The sequence below is a fragment of the Mustela nivalis genome (assembly GCF_964662115.1).
Source record: "Mustela nivalis genome assembly, chromosome: 6".
Classification (NCBI taxonomy): Eukaryota; Metazoa; Chordata; class Mammalia; order Carnivora; family Mustelidae; genus Mustela; species Mustela nivalis.
The window spans coordinates 237654-259817 of NC_139025.1; the positions used below are offsets into that span (position 1 = coordinate 237654).

General features: G+C 40.1%; 1 long non-coding RNA gene across 2 annotated transcripts in view; it reads left to right on the forward strand.

The window, feature by feature from the left end:
* LOC309868006 overlaps positions 1–21173 on the forward strand; it is a 32029-nt gene extending 10856 nt beyond the window's left edge. For both annotated transcript variants that reach the window (XR_014313448.1, XR_014313449.1), the window contains exons 3-4: positions 20662–20781; positions 20872–21173. This is a non-coding gene — a long non-coding RNA (uncharacterized lncRNA). The remainder of the gene's footprint in view (positions 1–20661; positions 20782–20871) is intronic.
* Positions 21174–22164: the final 991 nt, after the last annotated feature.

The following is a 22164-nucleotide window of genomic DNA, read 5'->3' on the forward strand; positions in this document are numbered from 1 at the left end:
AGGTGTAGAGACAGCTGGTGTATTCTGGATTTTTCAATTTTTTTGAGGGAGGCTTGGATGGCTATGTATTTCCCCCTTAGGACCAGCTTTGCTGTATCCCGTAGGTTTTGGACAAAAGTGTCTTCATTCTCATTGGCTTCCATGAATTGTTTCAGTTCTTCTTTGATCTCCTGGTGGATCCAAGCATTCTTGAGCAAGGTGGTCTTTAGCGTCCAGGTGTTTGAGTTCCTTCTGAACTTTTCCTTGTGATTGAGCTCCAGTTTCAAAGCATTGTGATCTGAGAAAATTCAGGAAATAATCTCAGTCTTTTTGTATTGGTTGAGTCCTGATTTGTGACCCAGTATGTGGTCTATTCTGGAAAAGGTTCTGTGTGCACTTGAGAATAATGAGTATTCTGTTGTTTTAGGGTGGAATGTTCTATATATATCTATGAGGTCCATCTGGTCCAATGTGTCATTCAATGCTCTTGTTTCTTTCTTGATTTTCTGCTTTGATGATCTGTCTATTTCTGAGAGAGGAATGTTAAGATATCCTACGATTAGTGTATTCATATCAATATGACTCTTTATCTTGATTAACAGTTGGCTGCTCCCATATTGGGAGCATAGATATTTACAATTGTTAGATCATCTTGATGGATAGACCCTATAAGGATTACGTAGTGCCCTTCTGTATCTCTGACTACAGTCTTGAGTTTAAAATCTAATTTATCTGATATGAGAATCGCTACCCCAGCCTTCTTTTGAGGCCCATTGGCATGAAAGATGCTTCTCCGTCCCTTCACTTTCCGTCTGGGTGTATCTTTAGGTTCAAAATGGGTCTCTTGTAGACCACATATGGATGGATCCTGTCGTTTTATCCAATTTGCAACCCTGTGCCATTTTATGGTTGCATTTAGGCCATTCACATTGAGAGTGATTATTGATAGATACGTTTTCATTGACATCAAGTTACCTTTGAAGTCTTTCTTTCTGTAGACTGTCTCTATATTTCTGTTCAATGCTATTCTTAGGATTTTTCCTCTTTTATAGAACCCCCCTTAATATTTCCTGCAGTTTCATCTTGTAATGTTAACTCCTTCTCAATATTTGGTTGAGCACCGTCTCCCATTTCATAGGCTGCCTTCTTGCCCTGTCAACATTTTTCTGCACACTTTGTAGTTTGATGCAGTCCCACCTGTCTGTCTTTGCTCTTGTTTTCTGTGATTTCACTTTTATAACAAATAAACCATAGCTGAGCAAATGTCATTATATTTGTTCCCCTTTGTTTTCTGATGGGGGTTTTGGGGTCAGGTTTTTCACTTAAGTCTTTAATCCACTGTGAGAGTTTCTGGATCTATATATCTGTATGCAATAAGATGAGGACCCAATGCCATGATTTTGCATGTGGATGTCCAAAACTATTTGTTATAGAGAATACCCTTTCCCCTGTGTTTTCTTAAATAACTTGCAGGGACTATGCTGACTGTATATGAACACATTCACTTCTTTTCTCTGTAATCCACTGTACTGCCTATGAGTATGATTGTATGCTAGTCATAGACCATTGTAGATAATATACCTCTGCACTATATTTATAAAGAAAGAATATTATGTCCCAAGGAGTCTCATGATTGTGTTGTCACAGACTTGTGCTTTGTATTTCTATATGTATAAGGTAATTTTTTTCTATTTCTGTAAAAGGAATTTTACAGAATTTTTACAGAATTTTACCTGTAAAAAGGTATTTTTATTTTTTTTATTTTTAAAAAATGTTTTCAATTCATTTATTTACAGAAAAACAGTATTCATTATTTTTTCACCGCACCCAGTGCTCCTTGCAATCCGTGCCCTCTATAATATCCACCACCTGGTACCCCAACCTCTCACCCCCCCCCCCGACACTTCAAACTCCTCAGATTGTTTTTCAGAGTCCATAGTCTCTCGTGATTCACCTCCCCTTCCAATTTACCCCAACTCCCTTCTCCTCTCTAACACCCCTTGTCCTCCATGATATTTGTTATGCTCCACAAATAAGTGAAACCATATGATAATTGATTCTGCTTGACTTATTTCACTCAGCATAATCTCTTCCAGTCCCGTCCATGTTGCTACAAAAGTTGGATATTCGTCCTTTCTGATGGAGGCATAATACTCCATAGTGTATATGGACAATATCTTCCTTATCCATTCTTCCGTTGAAGGGCATCTTGGTTCTTTCCATAGTTTGGTGACCGTGGCCATTGCTGCTATAAACATTGGGGGTACAGATGGTCCTTCTTTTCACGACATCTGTATCCTTGTGGTAAATACCCAGGAGTCTAATGGCAGGGTCATAGGGAAGTTCTATTTTTAATTTCTTGAGGAATCTCCACACTGTTCTCCAAAGAGGCTGCACCAACTTGCATTCCCACCAACAGTGTAAGAGGGTTCCCCTTTCTCCACATCCCCTCCAACACATGTTGTTTCCTGTTTTGTTAATTTTGGCCATTATAACTGGTGTAAGGTGATATCTCAATGTGTTTTTAATTTGAATCTCCCTGAGGGCTAGTGATGATGAACATTTTTTCATGTGTCTGCTAGCCATTTGTATGTCTTTATTGGAGAAGTGCCTGTTCATATCTTCTGCACATTTTGATATTAGATCCTGGATATAAATCTTTTGTCTGTACTGTCATTTGCAAATATCTTCTCCCATTCCGTGGGTTGCCTCTTTGTTTTTTTTTTTTTGTTTTTTTTTTTTTTTTTTTTTTTTTTTTTACTGTTTCCTTTGCTGTGCAGAAGCTCTTGATTTTGATGAAGTCCCGAAAGTTTATTTTCGCTTTTGTTTCCTTTGCCTTTGGAGACGTATCTTGAAAGAAGTTGCTGTGGCTGATATCGAGGAGATTACTGCCTATGTTCTCCTCTAGGATTTTGATGGATTCCTGTCACGCTGAGGTCTTTTATCCATTTTGAATGTATCTTTGTGTATGCTGTAAGAGAATGGTTGAGTTTCATTCTTCTACTTATAGCTGTCCAGTTGTCCCAGCACCATTTATTGAAGAGACTGTCTTTTTTCCACTGTATATTTTTACCTGTTTTGTCGAAGAGTAATTGACCATAGAGTTGAGGGTCCATATCTGGGCTCTCTACTCTGTTCCACTGGTCCATGTGTCTGTTTTTATGCCAGTACCATGCTGTCTTTGTTATCACAGCTTTGTAATACAGCTTGAAATCAGGTAATTTGATGCCCCTCGTTTTATTTTTGTTTTTCAACATTTCTTTAGCAATTCGGGGTCTCTTATGATACCATACAAATGTTTGGATTATTTGCTCCAGCTCTTTGTGGAATTTTGATTAGAATGGCATTACAAGTAAAGATTGCTCTAGGCAGTTTAGATATTTTAACAATGTTTATTCTTCCAATCCAAGAGCATGGAATGGTCTTCCATCTTTTTGTGTCTTCTTCAATTTCTTTCATGAGTGTTCTGTAGTTCCTCGAGTACAGATCCTCTACCTCTTTGGTTAGGTTTATTCCCAGGTATCTTATGGTTCTTGGTGCTATAGTAAATGGAATCGATTCTCTACTTTCCCTTTCTGTATTTTCATTGTTACTGTATAAGAAAGCCACTGATTTCTGCACATTGACTTTGCCTCCTGCCACGTTGCTGAATTGTTGTATGAGTTCTAGTAGTTTGGGTGTGGAGTCTTTTGGGTTTTCCATATAAAGAATCATGTCATCTGCGAAGAGAGAGAGTTTGACTTCTTCATTGCCAATTTGCATACCTTTTATTTCTCTTCGTTGTCTGATTTCTGTTGCTAGGACTTCTAATACTCCGTTGAACAAGAGTGGTGAGAGTGGGCATCCTTGTCTTTTTCCTGATATCAACGGGAAGACTGCAAGATTTTTCCTATTGAGGATGATATTTGCTGTGTGTCTTTCATAGATAGATTTGATGAGGTTCAGGAATGTTCCCTCTATCCGTATATTTTGTAGCGTTTTAATCAGGATCGGATGCTGGATTTTGTCAAATGCTTTTTCTGCATGATTTGAGAGGACCATATGGTTCTTCTCTCTTCTCATATTAATTTGTTCTATCACATTGATTGATTTGCTAATATTGAACCATTCTTTTAGCCCAGGGATGAATCCCACCTGATTATAATTGATAATCTTTTTAATGTGGTGTTGGATCATGTTGGATAGGATCTTGTTGAGAATCTTAGCATCCATATTCATCAGTGATATTGGTCTGAAATTTTCCTTTTTGTTAGGGTCTTTGCCTGGTTTGGGGATCAAGGTAATGCTGGCTTCTAGAAAGAGTCTGGAAGTTTTCCTTCTGCTTCAATTTTTTGAAACAGCTACAGGAGAATAGGTGTTATTTCTTTTTTGCAAGTTGGTAGAATTCCCCAGGGAATCCATCAGGTGCTGTGCTCTTGTATTTTCGGAGGTTTTTATCACTGCTTCAATCTCGTTATTAGATATCAGTCCATTCAGTTTGTTGATTTCTTCCTGGTTCAATTTTGGGAGTTTACAGTTTTCCAGGAATGCATCCATTTCATCTAGCTTGCTAAGCTTATTGGCATATAACTGTTGATAATAGCTTCTGATGATTGTTTCTACTTCATTTGTGTTCTTTGTGATCTCTCCCTTTTCATTCACAATTTTATGAATTTGGGCTTTCTATCTTTTCTTTTGGATTAGTGTGGCCAATGGTTTATCGATCTCATTGATTCTTTCAAAAAACCAACTTCTAGTTTCATTGATATGTTCTACTGTATCTCTGATTTCTACCTCATTGATTTCAGCTCTAATCTTGATAATTTACTTTCTTATGTGTGGAGTGGTTTGATATGTTGCTGATTCTCCAGGTCTTTATGGTGTAGAGAGAGCTGGTGTATTCTGGATTTTTCCATTTTTTTGAGGGAGGCTTGGATGGCTATGTATTTCCCCCTTAGGACAGCCTTTGCTATATCCCGTAGGTTTTGGACAAAAGTGTCTTCATTCTCATTGGTTTCCATGAATTGTTTCAGTTCTTCTGTGACCTCCTGGTTGATCCAAGCATTCTTTTTTTTTAATATTTTATTCATTTATTTGACAGAGAGAGATTACAAGTAGGCAGAGAGGCAGGCAGAGAGAGAGGAAATGAATCAGGCTCCCTGCTGAACAGAGAGCCCAATGCAGGACCCAATCCCAGGACCCTGAGATCAAGACCTGAGCTGAAAGCAGCGGCTTAACCCACTGAGCCACCCAGGCGCCCCTGATCCAAGCATTCTTAAGCAAGGTGGTCTTTAGCTTCCAGATATTTGAGTTCCTTCGGAACTTTTCCTTGTGATTAAGCTCCAGATTCAAAGCATTGTGATCTGAGAATATGCAGGGAATCATCTCAGTCTTTTGTTATCAGTTGAGTCCTGATTTGTGAACCAGTATGTAGTCTATTCTGGAGAAGGTTCTGTGTGCACTTAAGAAGAATGAGTGTTCTGTTGTTTTAGGGTGGCATGTTCTGTATATATCTATGAGGTCCATCTGGTCCAATGTGTCATTCAATGCTTTTGTTTCTTTATTGATTTTCTGCTTCGATGATCTGTCTATTTCTGAGAGAGGTGTGTTAAGATCTCCTACAATTAGTGTAAGACTCTTTATCTTGATTAACAGTTTTCTTAAGTAATTGGCTGCTCCCATATTGGGAGCATAGATATTTACAATTGTTAGATCATCTTGGTGGATAGTCCCTTTAAGGATTATGTAGTGTCCTCTGTCTCTCTGACTACAGTCTTGAGTTTAAAGTCTAATTTATCTGATATGAGAATCGCTTCCCCAGCTTTCTTTTGAGGCCCATTGGCATGAAAGGTGCTTCTCCATCCCTTCAGTTTCAGTCTGGGTGTATCTTTAGGTTCAAAATGGGTCTCTTGTAGAGAACATATGGATGGGTCCTGTCGTTTTATCCAATCTGCAACCCTGTGCCATTTTATGGTTGCATTTAGGCCATTCACATTGAGAGTGATTATTGATAGATACATTTTTATTGACATCGAGTTACCTTTGAAGTCTTTTTTTTTTTTTGTAGACTGTCTCTATATTTCTGTTCAATGCTATTCTTAGGATTTTTTCTCTTTTATAGAACCCTCTTTTATATTTCCTGCAATGTTGGCTTGGTGGTGGCACATCTTTTAAGCCTTGCTGGTCTTGAAAACTCTTTATCTCTCCATCCATTTTGAATATCTGTCTTGCTGGATAAAGTTTTCTTGGCTGCATGATTTTTTCATTTAGTGCCCTGAATATATCTTTCCAGCCTTTTCTGGCTTGCCAGGTCTCTGTGGACAGATCTGACATTATTCTGATGGGCTTCCCACTGTAAGTAAGGAGCCTCTGCACTGGAGGCTTTCAAGAGATTATACCTACAATTATAATTCCTCAATTTGACTATCAGGTGTTGTGATGTTTTTTTGGAATGAATAATCTTGGATGGAGACCGTTCTGCCTCTAGTACATGAATGCTGGTTCCATTCGCGAGATTGGAATGGGAAAATTTTCAGGAAGAACATGTTCCACTATATCTTCTAGACTTCTTTCTTTCTCTTCCCCTTCAGGGATTCCAATAATTCTGACATTGGAACGCTTCATGGCATCATTTATTTCCCTGATTCTGTTTTCATGGTTTCTAAGCTGTTTGTTCCAGGCTTCCTCCTGATCCTTTCTCTCTATCTGTTTGTCTTCCAGATCTTAATTCTATCTTCTGTCTCAGTTACCCTAGCTTTGAGAGAGTTTAGATTAGATTGGAACTCATTGAGAGCATTGTGAACCTCCTCCCTGGTAGCTTTAAGCTCCGCCCTAACATTGTGAACATCCTGTCTGGTCGCTTTCAGCTTGGCCCTAATCAATTCCGTTTGGTCATCCATGGCTTTCTCCAACCTAGCTATTGCCTGGATAATTGTTAGCCTGAATTCTCTTTCCGACATATTGTCTATGTTGATAGCCGTTAGCTCTGTTGCAGAAGGTCCATCGTCTGTATTTTTCCTCTGTTGGGCATTCGTCCTCCTAGTCATTTTGGTGGGAGATGACTGAACAGATGTAGCTGGATGTATCAACCATGGAGCAGTCAAGGTGCACCCGGAAACACTTCTGAGCAATCAGGATTACCCGCCCAAACGAGAGACAGAAGAAAAGAAAAAGAAAAGAAAAGAAAAGAGAGAGAGAGAGAGAGAGACAGGAAAGAAAGGGAAGATGAAAGAGAAGGTTCAGCTCAGATGGGCCCGAAGGTAAGATTTATGAAGTAGACAAACAAAAAGAGACAAAAACACTGATACAAATATATGACAAGAGAAAAAAATTATATATATATATTATAAAACACACAAATAAAGGAAGAACCTCATCAAAAAGAACCCCACGTGTAAGATTTATATGCTATCAAGACAAACACAAAAACACAGAAACACTGGTGGAAGAAGAAGATGGGAGAGTGGTTATAAATTCTCAGTGTGTGGGAGGAAGGTTGTTTTGATTTTTCCTGGATGTATCTTGATATCTTTGTTAAAGGACTCAACTTTCCTAAGATAAAGGGGATTAAAAATTGGTTTACCTATAGGGGTAGTATTGATTGGGGAAAGGGGATTACTTTGAAGTTTAACTCTATATGAATATTAGAGGATAAAAATAAAAAGGAATAAACTAGACTAAACTAAACTAAAATTAAAAAAAAAAGGAATTCAAAAAATAAAAATGCAAAAGGAACACAAAGGTGTATGTATCAAAAAGTTCAGGTTAGAATGGTATTATGGAATATGATGTACTGGACAGCTCGATGTGATGGTAAATAGGTTAAAAAAATTACTTACGTGTAAAAAAAAAAACTGGAATAGTGGCAATGAGTGAACAATATAAGTTTTCCTATGAAGTTGTGGTTGTTCTCTTGTAGTCTTTTTTTTTCCTCTTTTTTTTTTTTTCTTTCTTGGTTTGTTTTCTGGGGAGGGGCCTGCAACGTGGGTTTTCAGTCAATGATGTTTCCTGAGTTAAGTCCTCCTGCCCCCCTCAAGGGGGTGGGCTCTGAGGAAACTGGTTTTTTTCAGGCTTTTGTTCTCTGGCGGTTTTTATGTTTGTTCACCTTATTTTTCTATCACCTTGACCGCCTTTGATGGTTTTTGTAGTTTTAGAGGAAAACAAACCGCACCCTGATCTCCCTCTCAGAGAGAAGCCTCAGTCTGGGTGCAGAGCCTAAATAAGTTCCCCCTTGGCCGCTGGCAGAGCAGGTTCCAAGTTGCAGACCCTGGGGATGCAGAATCTTTTGCTTGTACCCAAAGCCAAGCCACTGGCGGCTGTCTAGGAGCTCACAACCGCCAGAGAGGTTCCAAGCAGCAATCGCACACTGAGATTTTGCCGCTGGCCTGGGCTGGGAGTGCCTGGTCTTGCTGCATCCAAGAGTGCCCGGCTCATGTGCACCTCTTTTAGGGGCGGCTATGAGTCATGAGCGCGTCTCAGGCACTGAGAACAAGGTGCAGGTCCAAAAGCACCAGGCTGGGCTTTTGCACACCTCTGTCAGGGGAGAGTTTGGGGTGCATGGCTTAGTCTTTGAAACAATGGTGCGGGTCAAAGAGCGCTGGCCGGGCCTTTGTAACTCTCACAGGGGAGCATGAGGGACGTGTGCGCGTATCTCATGCTTTGTATTAGGTCTCGTGTGTTCTGCCCACCGGCGTGGCTCCCAAGCCCTCACAAAAGTTAGAACCCACGCATTCTCAGGCACGCTGGCAGCTTAGGGACCAAGACCTGGTTTCTCCTCTGCACTCTCTCTGCCTCAGAGCAAGTAGGCTGTCCTGGGACCAGGGACTTAAGCCTGTCTAAGCCCCTGTCCTTAGCCGTACTGATTCCCACAATTTTCCCCCGCGATCCTTTGCTCTTTTGGAGTGATTTCAACCTGTCGCCAAGTTAATGCTTGTCCCCAGACGCAGAGCACCCTCGCTGGTATTGGGGTATTACTTTCCAACCGGTCGCCTCTGGTGGCTTTCTCCCCCTTTTGTTTATCTTCTGATATCAGTCAGCCTTCTCACTCCGCTTTACCTGCCCACTGGTGTCTTCTGCTCCTGTAGAGATCCAGACGCGTATAATTCTGATCTCAGGCTGATTTTATGGGTGAATGGGCTTCTTTGGTAGGTAATCAGCACACTTTGATGTAACGGCTGAAAAGGCGCCTCCTCCTACTCCCCCACCATCTTGTCTTCCAGGTCTGATGTTATTCTGATGGGCTTTTCTCTGTAAGTAAGGAGTCTCTTTGCCCTAGTGGCTTTCAAGAGATTATACCTACAATTATGATTCCTCAATCTGACTATCAGGTGCCTTGATGTTTTTTTGGAATGTAGAATCTTGGGTGGAGACCTTTCAGCCTCTAGTACATGAATGCTGGTTCCATTCACAAGATTGGGTAAATTTTCATGAAGAAGTTGTTCCACTATATCTTCTAGACTTCTTTCTTTCTCTTCCTCTTCAGGGATTCCAATAATTCTGATGTTGGAATGTTTTATGGCATCATTTATTTCCCTGATTCTGTTTTCATGGTTTCTAAGCTGTTTGTTCCAGGTTTCCTCCTGATCCTTTCTCTCTATCTGTTTGTCCTCCAGATCACTGATTCTATCTTCTGTCTCAGTTACCCTAGCTTTGAGAGAATTTATATTAGATTGGAGCTTTTAACTCCACCCTAACATTTTGAACATCCTCTCTGGCCGCTTTCAGCTCAGCCCTAATCAATTCTGTTTGGTCATCCATGCCTTTCTCCAACCTAGCTATTACCTGGATAATTGTTAGCCTGAATTATCTTTCCGACATATTGTCTATGTTGATCGCTGTTAGCTCTGTTGCCTAGGCCCATCCTTTGTATTTTTCTTCTATTGGGCATTCCTCCTCCTATTCATTTTGGTGGGAGATGACTGAACGGATGTAGCTGGATGTATCAACCATGGTGCAGTCAAGGTGCACCCGGAAACATTTCTGAGCAATCAGGATTCCCCGCCCTTACAAAAGACAAAAGAAAAGAAAAAGAGAGAGAGAGAGAGAGAGAGAGACAGGAAAGAAAGGGAAGATGAAAGAGAAGGTTCATCCCAAATGTGCCCCAGGATAAGATTTATGAAGTATACACACAAAAACAGAAAAACACAAAGACTGATAAAAGCATATGACAAGAGAAAAAAATATATATATGCAAATAAAGGAAGAAACTCGTCAAAAAGAACCCCACGTGTAAGATTTATATACTATCAGGACAAACACAACAACACAGAAACACTGGTGGAAGAAAAAGATGGGAGAGTGGTTATAAATTCTCAGTGTGTGGGAGGAAGGTTGTTTTGATTCTTCCTGGATGTATCTTGTATCTTTGTTAAAGGATTCAACTTTCCTAAAATAAAGGGGATTAAAAATTGGTTTACCTATAGGGGTAGTATTGATTGGGGAAAGGGGATTACTTTGAAGTTTAACCCTATAGGAATATTAGAGGATAAAAATAAAAAAGAATAAACTAGACTAAACTAAACTAAAATTAAAAAAAAAAGAAAAATTCAAAAATAAATAGATATCTAGAAGAAAAACTCAGGTGTATGTATCAAAAAGTTTAGGTTAGAAGGTTATTATGGAATTTGATGTACTGGACAGCTCACTGTGATGGTAAATAGGTTAAAAAATTATCTATATATATAAAAAAAAAAGAACCAGAATAGTGGGAACTAGTTAAAAATAAAATTTGTCCTATGAAGAAGTAGTGGTAGTTGTTCTCTTGTAGTCTTTTTTTTTCTTTCTTTGTTGGTTTTCTGGGGGAGGGGCCTGCCACGTGATTTTTCAGTCAATGATGTTTCCTGAGTTAAGTCCCCTGACCCCCTCAAGGGGGTGGGCTCTGAGGAAACTGTTTTTTTTTTTTTTTCAGGCTTTTGTTCTCTGGCGGGTTTTATGTTTGTTCACTTTTTTTCTCTCTCACCTTGACTGCTTTTGATGGTTTTTGTAGTTTTAGAGGAAAACAAACTGCACCCTGACCTCCCTCTCAGAGAGAAGCCTCAGTCTGGGTGCAGAGCCCAAATAAGTTCCCACTGTGGCCGCTGGCAGAGCAGGTTCCAAGTCGAGGTCCCTGGGGACGCAGGATCTTTTGCCTGTACCCAAAACCATGGCATTGGTGGCGGTCTGGGCAGCTCCAGACTGCCAGAGAGGTTCCAAGCAAGGATCGCACACAGATTTTCCTACTGGCGCGGACTGGGAGTGCCTGTCTTTCTGGGTCTAAGAGCATCTGGTTTGCACACACCTCTTTCAGGGGAGGTTGTGGGTCATGCACGCATTTCGGGCTCTGAGACAGGGCGCAGGTCTGAAAGCACCAGTCTGTGCCTACGTGCACCTCTTTCAGGGGAGAGTTTGGGGCGCACGGCTTAGGCTCTGAAAAAATGGCGTGGGTCACAGAGCCCTGCCTGGGCCTTTGTGTACCTCTTTCATGAGAGAATAAGGGGCGCACACATCTCAGGCTGTATAGCAGGGCATGCATGTTCTGTCCTCTGGTGAGGCTTCCAGCCCCTCACAGGAGCCGGACCCCATGCATTCTCGGGCGCGCTGGTGGCTTAGGGTCCAAGACCTAGTTTCTCCGCCGCACTCTCTCTGGCTCATCGCCAGGGGAGGCTGTCCTGGGATCAGGGCCTTAAGCCCCTGTCCCTAGCCGCCCCAATTTCCACAATCCCCCCCCCACAATCCTTTGCTCTTTTGAAGTGCTTTCAACCAGGCTCCAAGTTAATGTTGGTCCCAGACACAGGGCACTGTCTCTCATATTAGGGGTATTATTTTCCAACCAGTCGCCTCTGGTGGCTCTCTCCCCCTTTTGTTTATCTTCTGATATCAATTCCCTGTTCCCACTCCGCTTTACCTGCCCACTGGCATCTTTTGCCCCTGTAGAGATCCAGACGTGTATAATTCTGATCTCAGACTGATTTCATGGGTGATCAGAGTCTATTTTCAATTTCTCAAGGAATCTCCACATGTTTTCCAAAGTGCTGCACCAACTTGCATTCCCACTAAAAGTGTTAGAGCGTTCCCCTTTCTCCACATCCTCTCCAACACATGTTGTTTATTGTCTTGTTAATTTTGGCCATTCTAACTGGTGTAAGGTGATGTCTCAATGTGGTTCTCATTTGAATCTCCGTGATAGGTAATGAGGATGAGCATTTTTCATGTGTCTGATAGCCATTTGTATGTTTTCTTTGGAGAAGTCTCTTCCTGTCTTCTGCCCATTTTTTTTTAAAGATTATCTGTTTTGTTTTGTTTTTTTTTTGGGGGGGGGTGCCGATTTTGAGAAGTTCTTTATAGATCTTGGGTATTAGCTCTTTTTCTGTAATGTATTTTGTGAATATCTTCTCTAATTCTGTGGTTTCCCTCTTTGTTTTGTTGACTGTCTTCCTTGCTGTGCAGAAGATTTTGATCTTGATGAAGTCCGAAAAGTTTATTTTTCTCTTTTGTTTCCTTGCTTTTGGAGACATTGTGAAAGCAGTTGCTATGGCCAATGTCAAAGAGGTTACTGCCCATGTTCTCCTCTAGGATTTTGATAGATTCCTGCCTCACGTTGAGGTCTTGTATCCATTCTGAGCTTATCTATGTGTATGGTGTTAGGGAATGGTCGAGTTTCCTTCTTCTACACATAGCTGTCCAATTTCCTCTGCACTATTTATTGAAGAGACATTCTTTTTCCCACTGGATATTTTTTTCCTGCTTTGTCAAAGATTATTTTACCGTAAAGTTGATGGGCCATATCTGGGCTCTCTACTCTGTTCCACTGGTCTATGTGTCTGTTTTTATGCCAGTACCATGCTGACTTGGTGATCGCAACTTTGTAGTAAAGCTTGAAATCAGGCAACGTGATGCCCCCAGCTTTGTTTTCCTTTTTTCAACATTTCCTTTTTGATTGAGGACCTTTTCTGGTTCTATGTAAATTTTCAGATTATTATTCCCAGCACTTTGAAAAATGCTAATAGTATTTAGATCAGGATGGCATTTAAAGTACTGGTTGCTCTTGACAGCATATTATTACATAGATATATTATATGACATAGATATAATAATGATATTTATTTTTCTGAACCATGAGCATGAAATGTTGTTCTATCTTCTTTCTTTCATATGTGTTCTGTAGTTCCTTGAGTATAGATCCTTTACTTCTTTTGTTACATTTATACCAAGGTATCTTATGATCTTCACTGCGATTGTAAATGGAATCGATTCTCTAATTTCTTTTTCCATGGGCTCATTGTTAGTTTATAAAAAAGCCACTGATTTCTTTGTATTGAGTTTGTATCCAGCCCCATTACTGAATTGCTGTATGAGTTCTAGTAGTTTGGGGGTGGAGTCTTTTGGGTTATCCACATAAAGTATCATGTAATCTGCAAAAAGAGAGAGTTCAACTCTTTGATCATATATTTATTTCTTTTTTATTTTTTAAATTAAATTAATTTATTTATTTTCAGAATAACAGTATTTATTATTTTTTCACCACACCCAGTGTTCCATGCAATCTGTGCCCTCTATAATACCATATATTTATTTCTTTTTGTTGTCTGATTGATGTTGCTAGACTTCTAGTACTATGTTGAACAAAAGTGGCAAATGGGCGCAACCTTGTCATGCTCCTGATCTTAAGGGGAAATTTCTCAGCTTTTCCCTATTAAGGATGATATTTTCTGTTAGTTTTTCACAGATGGAATTTATGAAATTGAAGAATTCTCCCTCTATCCCTACACTCTGAAGAGTTTTAATCAGGAGAGGATGCTGTATTTTACCGAATGCTATTTCAGCATCAATTGAGAGGAACATGTTATTCTCTCCTCTCTTATTAGTTTGTTCTATCACATTGGCTGATTTTCAGGTGTTGAATGGATCTCACAGCTCAAAGAAAATCCCATTGGTTGTCATGGATAATCCTTTTAATGTACTATTGTATGTCATTAGCTAGGATCTTGTTGAGAATCTTGGAATCTATATTCATTAGGGATATTTGTCTGAAATTCTCCCCTTTATGGGGTCTTTGCCTGGTTTTGGACTCAAGGTAATGCTGACCTCAAAGAATGAGTCTGAAACCTTTTCATATGTTTCTATTTTGTTAAAAAAGTTTCAAGAGAATAGGTATTATTTCTTCTTTGAATATTTGGTAGAATTCCCCACAGAAACCAGCAAGTCCTGGACTCCTGTTTTTGGAAAGTTTTTGATCATTGCTGCAACCTTGTTACTGGTTATTGATGTACTCATGTTGTCAATTTCTTCCTGTTTCAGTCTTGGAAGTTTATAGGTTGCCATGGATGCAACCATTTCTTCTGGGTTGCTTTACTTATTGACATATACCTGATGATAAAAATTTCTGATGATTCTTTCTATTTTCTTGGAGTCAGTCATGATCTCTCTCCTTTCATTCATAAGGTAATAATTTGGGTCCTTTCACTTTTCCTTTGGCCAGTGTTTTATTGATCTTATTAATTATTTAAATGAACCAGCTTCTACTTTCTTTGATATGTTCTACTGTATTTCTGGTTTCTAATTTATTGATCTTTGCTCTAATCTTCATTGTTCCCTTTCCAGTGCATAGGCAAGGCTTAATTTGTTGTTGATTCTACGTTCCTTCAGGTGTAAACATAGTAGGTGTATTTACGATTTTTCTTTCTTTCTTCTTCTTCCATTTATTTATCTAGTTAGTTAGTTATTTTTCGAGTGAGGCTTAGATGGCTATGTATTTTCCCCTTAGGACCACCTTTGCCATGTCCCATAGATTTTGGACTGATGTCTTTTCATTCTCATTGGTTTTCATGAATTCCTTAAGTTCTTCTTTGACTTCCTGTTTGAACCAAACATTCTTGAGTAGGATGGTCTTTAGCTTCCAAGATTTTGAATCCTTGCAAACTTTTTCTTGTGATTGGGCTCCTTTTAAAGCATTATGGTCTGAGAATATGCATGTAGTAATCTCAGTCTTTTGTTATCAGTTACCTGAATTGTGACCCAGTATGTGGTCTATTCTGGAGAAACATCCATGAGTGCTTGAAAGAATGAATATTCTGTTGTTTTAGGGTAGAATGTTCTGTATATATTTATGAGGTCCAACTGGTCTAGTGGGTCATTCAAAGTTCTTCTTTGTTGATTTTCTGCTTAGATGGTGAGTCTATTGTTGATAATGGAGTGTTGAGGTCTCCTATAATTAGGGTATTACTAACAATATGTCTTTTTGTTGTTGTTAACAGTTGGCTTATGTTGTTGACTGCTCCCATGTTGGGGATACAGATATTTACAATTGTTAGATCTTCTTGGTGGATAGACACATTTAGCACAATGTAGTGTCCCTCTGCATCAATTTTTACAGTCTATCTTAAAATCTAATTTGTCTGATATGAGAATGGCTGCAGCTTTCTTTGCAGTCATTGTCATGAAAGGTGGCTCTCCATCCCTTCACTTTTAGTCTGGATGTATGTTTATGTTCAGAATGAGTCTTGTAGACAGCATGTGGATGGGTCCCATCTTCTTATGCAATCTGCAACCCTGTGCCATTTTATGGGAGCATTTAGGACGTTCATGTTGAGAGTGATTATTGAAAGGGTCCTCTCTGTATACAGGACATGAGTGCTTATATCATTTCCCAGAATAGGGATGTTTTCATCTAGGATTGGCTCAAATATATATTCTATTCCCCCCTCTCTCTCTCCACCCCCTAATATATCCCAATAATTATATATTCATACAATACCTATGTATGAAACATAGGTATAAATGGGTATGTTTCATGGGTTCATTTATTTCCTGAAACCTGTTTTCCTGGATTCTAAGCTGTATGTTCCAGGCCTCCTCCTGATCCTTCTTTTCTATGAGTTTGTTTTCTAATCACTAACCCATTTTTCTGCTTCATTTACCCTGACTGTTAGAGTATCTAGATTAGAATAGATCTTACTGACAGCATTTGTAAGTTCTGCCAGATCATCTCTGACTTATTCCCTGAGAGAATCTATGTTGCCATTAATGGATCTCTCCAACCTAGCCATTGTTTGTATAATGGTTACACCAAAGTGTATTTCCAACATCTTGCCTATATCCATAACCATTAATTCTGTGGCAGAGGTCACAGTCTCCAAATTTTTCCTCTGTTTAATATTCCTTGTCCTAGTCATTCTGTTGAGTGGCTTGAGGGAATATAAAAAGCCCAAGTTATTGAATACAACCCAAGCAAAATACACTTGTTTTATAGGGACCTTAGGGTTGTAGGCCTCTTGTTCTTTCACCCAGTCTTCTGGAGAAGGGATCTGCAGCAGCATTACTCAGGCAACCTTTACTGGGCAGGGTTGATCTGCCTCTTGGGGGTGAATGGGCTCAAAGCTGGTTTTGGGGGACTTTTGTTCTCTCAAAGTTTTCATGGTGGCTTTCTGTGTCTCTTCAGAGAGTCAAGCAGAAATAACTGTATTCAGCCTCCGTATCAGAACTGAGAGATCTCAATCTCTCACAATGACTCTATTTTTGTCTATGCTGCTAAAAACAACAGTGTCTTGGGTTGTGCACACCATACCTGCATTCCTAGCTCTTGCTACAAAGTCCAGGAACATCTCTACCCATTGTGCTTCTAAAACAACCAGTCATCCCAAGTTTGCATGTAAGACACTGCAGCTCCATATTTCAGAAAGGCGCCTACCCTAAAGTCCTTTCTCTGCTACTACTTGTCTGTAAGTCTGTGCGCTACCAGCAGCACAGGAAAATTTTGCACTCCAGGGTTGCCGGACCTTTGAAGCTTCCTCCCCCTTCCATTTATCTTCTGTTATCTACCCACAGAATCATGGCTCCACACTTCATATCTCAAAATCAGCAACCGTAGATATTCTGTAGGTATAGATCCTGATATATCCTCTTACATCTCAGATTGATTTTGTGGGTGTTCAGAATACTCTGGTATGTCACCAGCTCAATTGAGGGGGCCAATTTAAATAAGGTCCCCTATACCTCTGCCATCTTGCCCCCCTCTAGAATCAACATTTTAAAAAAACATGTAGAGTACCAAATCCCCTTCTTACTCAGTTTAGTAGATGGCTTCTAGGACCATTCTTATCTTAAGAAAGGTTGAGATTTATTTTCTAGGGATGTTCTAAACTTCAAAATACCCGGAACTTGTACTGAGCCCTAACTCTTAGTCCCTATCCCCTACTCCTGTAATCTAAACCTAACTCAAACACTAATACTTAAACATAACACTCTGAAGGAAATGAATAAATAAATACTAATTCCCATCTGTGAAACTGAGCTTCAAAAAACAACTACATAATCCCAATGTTCATATCAGTTGGTCACATGGCCACAGTTGCCAAACTGTGGAAAGTACTGAGATGCCATTCAACAGATAAATGGATAAAGATGATGTGGCCCGGGAGGAGTCAAGATGGTGGAGAAGTAGCAGGCTTAGACTACTTCAGGTAGCAGGAGATCAGCTAGATAGCTTATCTAAACATTGCAAACACCTACAAATCCAATGGAAGAGGGAAGAGAAGAAGAACAGCAATTCTAGAAACAGAAAATCACCCATTTTCTGAAAGGTAAAACTAGCAGAGAAGTGAATCCAAACAGAAAGGAAGATAGACCACTGGGGATGGGCCGGGTCCCAGCAAGCAGAGGAGAAACGGAGCACAAAATCAGGACTTTTAAAAGTCTGTTCCGCTGAGGGACATCGCTCTAGAGGCTAAGCTGGAGTGAAGCCCACGTGGGGTCAGCATGGCCTCAGGTCCCGCAGGGTCACAGAAGGATCGGGGATGGCTGAGTGTCACATAGCTTGCAGGTATTAGAACGGGGAAGCCGGTTGCAGAGATGGAGACGAGGAGTGAGCTCACAGCTTGGAGTTACCTTGAGCCAGTCTCAGGCTCGGTGAGCTTGGAGCATGGCCAGAGCCCAGGCAGATGGGAGTACATGGGGGCTGTTCTCCGAAGACGCACTGAGGAGTGGGGCCTAAGCATTTGCTTCCTCTGGGCCAGAGACTGGGAGGCCGCCAAATTCATTCCTGTCCTCCAGAACTTTACGGAAAGTGCTCAAGGAACAAAAGCTCCCAAAAGCAAATGCGAATGGATTACTCAGCCCAGCTCTGGTAAGAGCAGTGCAATTCCGCCTGGGGCAGACACGTGAGAATCACTACACCAGGCCCCTCCTCCAGAAGATCAATAAAAAATACAGTCAGAACCAATTTCACTTACCAAGGAGTCCAGGTTTAATACCAAGGAGAGCAGCAGAATTCCAGAGGAGAAGAAAGCAAAGTACTGAACTCATGGCTTTCTCCCAATGATTATTTAATCTTGCAGTTAATTTAATTTTTTTTTCTTTTTCAATTTTTTCTCTTTTTCTGCTTAATTTTTTTTAACATTTACCCTTTTCATTTTTTAAGGTTTTTAAAAAAGTTTATCTAATATATATCTATTTTTTACATTTTTATATTTTTCTTTATTCATTTTTTAAAATATTTTACTTATTTTCAGCATAACAGTATTCATTATGTTTTCACCACACCCATTGCTCCATGCAATCCGTGCCCTCTATAATACCCACCACCTGGTATCCCGATGTACAATGCCCCCTTCAAAACGCTAAGATTGTTTTTCAGAGTCCATAGTCTCTGATGCTTCATCTCCCCTTCCAATTTCCCACAACTCCCTTCTCCTCTCTGACTCCCCATGTCCTCCATGCTATTTGTTATTCTCCACAAATAAGTGAAACCATATGATAATTGACTCTCTCTGCTTGACTTATTTCAGTAAGCATAATCTCTTTCAGTCCCTACCATGTTGTTACAAAAGTTAGGTATTCATCCTTTCTGATGGAGGGATAATACTCCATAGTGTATATGGACCACCTATTTCTTATCCATTCATCTGTTGAAGGGCATCTTGGTTCTTTCCACAGTTTGGCGGCCATGGCCATTGCTGCTATAAACATTGGGGTACAGATGGCCCTTCTTTTCACGACATCTGTATTTTTGGGGTAAATACCCAGGAGTGCAATGGCAGGGTCATAGGGAAGTTCTATTTTTAATTTCTTGAGGGATCTCCGCACTGTTCTCCAAAGAGGCTGCACAATCTTCCATTACAACCAACAGTGGAAGAGGGTTCCCATTTCTCCACATCCCCTCCAACACATGTTGTTTACTGTCTTGCTAATTTTGGCCATTCTAACTGATGTAAGGTGATATCTCAATGCAGTTTTAATTTGAATCTCCCTGATGGCTAGTGATGATGAACATTTTTTCATGTGTCTGATAGCCATTTGTATGTCTTCATTGGAGAGGTGACTTTTCATATCTTCTGCCCATTTTTTTATATGATTGTCTGTTCTGTGTGTGTCTGAACCTCTTTTTATCCCCTTTCTCCCCCCTCACGATTTGGGATCTCTTCTGATTTGGTTAAAGCATGTTTTCCTGGGGTCATTGCCACCCTTTCAGTATTTTACTTGCTCCTTCATATACTCTTTTCTGGACAAAATGACAAGGCGGAAAAATTCACCACAAAAAAAGAACAAGAGGCATTGCCGAAGGCTTGGGACCTAGTCAATACAGATATTGGTAATGTGTCATATCTATAGTTCTGAATTATAATTCTCAAGGTTCTATCCGGGCTCAAAAAAGGCATGGAAGATATTAGAGAAACCCTCTCGGGAGATATAAAAGCCCTTTCAGGAGAAATAAAAGAACTAAAACCTAACCAAGTTGAAACCAGAAAAGTTATTAATGAGATAAAATAAAAAATGAAGGCTCTCACTGCTAGGAAAAATGAGGCAGAAGAAAGAATTAGCAATATAGAAGACAAAATGACAGAGAATAAAGAAGCTGAGCAAAAGAGGAACAGCTACTGGACCACAGAGGCAGAATTTGAGACAAGTGACACCAGAAGATGAAACAACATTAGATTAATTGGGATTCCAGAAGAAGAAGAAAGAGAGAGAGGAGCAGAAGGTACACTGGAGAGAATTATTGGAGAGAATTTCCCTTATATGGCAAAGGGAACAAGCATCAAAATCCAGGAGGTGCAGAGAGCCCTCTTCAAAATCAACAAGAATAGATCCACATCCTGTCACCTAATAGTAAAATTTACAAGTCTTAGTGATAAATAGAAAATCCTGAAAGCAGCCCAGGAAAAGAAGTCTGTAACATACAATGGTAAAAATATTAGATTGGCAGCAGACTTTTCCACAGAAACGTGGCAGGCCAGAAAGAGCTGGCATGATATATTCAGAACACTAAACGAGAAAAACATACAGGCAAGAATACTATATCCAGCTAGGCTATCATTGAAAATAGAAGGAGAGATTAAAAGCTTCCAGGACCAACAAAAACTGAAAGAATTTGCAAACACCAACCCAGCTCTACAGGAAATATTTAAAGGGGTCCTCTAAGCAAAGAGAGAGCCTACAAGTGGTAGATCAGAAAGGAACAGAGACAATATACAGTAACAGTCATCTTACAGGCAATGCAATGGCACTAAATTCATACCTCTCAACCCAATAAATGAATTTTTAAACCAACAAACAAAAAGAATACTACATATTGTAAAAGTGCCATCTAAAAAAGTGATCTACAAACAATGCAATCTTTGTTTTTAACTTGTAAAGAATTGAATCTGTGTCTGGAGCTAACTATATACTCAGAGGACATGCAAATAGTGTCTTCCCTCCACTGAATAAAATAGCCCAGCCCAGACCATGCAGCTGGGAGAGGAGCCCCAGTCTTGTAATTTCCAGGTGTTTACATTCACTGAGCAGGACAACACAGAGAATTCACCATGGGATTTGTGCTTGGCTGGGTTTTCCTTCTTGCTCTTTTAAAAGGTAATTTATTGAGAACAAAAAACTTTGAGGATGTGAGTGGATGTGAGTGAGAGAAACCATGGATGTGACTAGGATGTCTTGTGTCTGCAGGTGTCCAGTGTGAGGTGCAGCTGGTGGAGTCTGGGGGAGATCTGGTGAAGCCTGGGGGGTCTCTGAGACTCTCCTGTGCAGCCTCTGGATTCACCATCAGTAACAATGAAATGAACTGGGTCCGCCAGGCTCCAGGGATGGGGCTGCAGTGGGTTGCATATATTAACAGTGTTGGAAGCATATACTATGCAGACTCTGTGAAGGGCCGATTCACCATCTCCAGAGACAACGGCAAGAACACGCTGCATCTGCATATGAGCAACCTGAGAGCTGAGGACACGGCCGTGTATTACTGTGCGAGAGACACAGTGAGGGGCCCTCAGTGTGAGCCCAGACACAAACCTCAAACTACAAGGGTATCATACCAGCAGAGGGTGCACACTCCTAACCAATTATGTCTTTAATCCCAGGAGCAGGTGCAGATGGAGTCTATGACATATTTCCTGCCAGGGTCTGGGGTTTTCTCTCCATAGAGCAGTTTCCCCAAAGAAGCCTCCTTGACATTATTCTGTGTTTACCTATTCCCTCTCTGACTTAGATACTTAGGTGTAACAGGAGGAAATATATATTAACATGCAAAAGAAAAAAAAAGGAGTCAGTTACATTAGTTTCCTCTTGTCCTTAAATACCAATAAATTAAAAATATCCTGATGCAGGTCAATAAGACCTTTATAAGAATCTCAGTGACACTCACGATGGATAACAAGAACCTCCAGTGGAGCCAGAAGACCACACACACACACACACACACACACACACACACACACACACGGGAATAAAACCTCCACTGAAAAAAATAAAATGAAATTTAAGAAAATAGTAGAAAACCTTTATCACCATCCTGTCATTTCTTTGCAGCAAAGGTGGCCCTAAGACAAAAATACACCTCAAAGAGGAACACCTCAAGAAGCAAGAAGAATCTCAAATAAACAACCTAACATTACACCTATAAGATGCTAGAGAAAGAGCAACTGAATTCTACATAGAGCAGAAGGAAGGAAATAGCAAGATTAGAGCAGAAAGAGACTATATAGAAACTAAGAAACACAGAATGGATCAAATAAACCGGGTCTGATTCTTTTTTTTTTTAATTAAATTAGCCAAGGTATAGTACATCATTGATTTGTGATGTAATATTCACTATACCTTCTGGTCAGTATAAAACCTTGTGCTCATCACGCCCCGTAATACTTTGGGGGAAAAAACACAATACACCTGAGAATCCTCTACTTAACTTGATCAAAATAAAAGATAAAGTGCCCCCCCCCCCAATAATAAAGAGATCTATCCGGT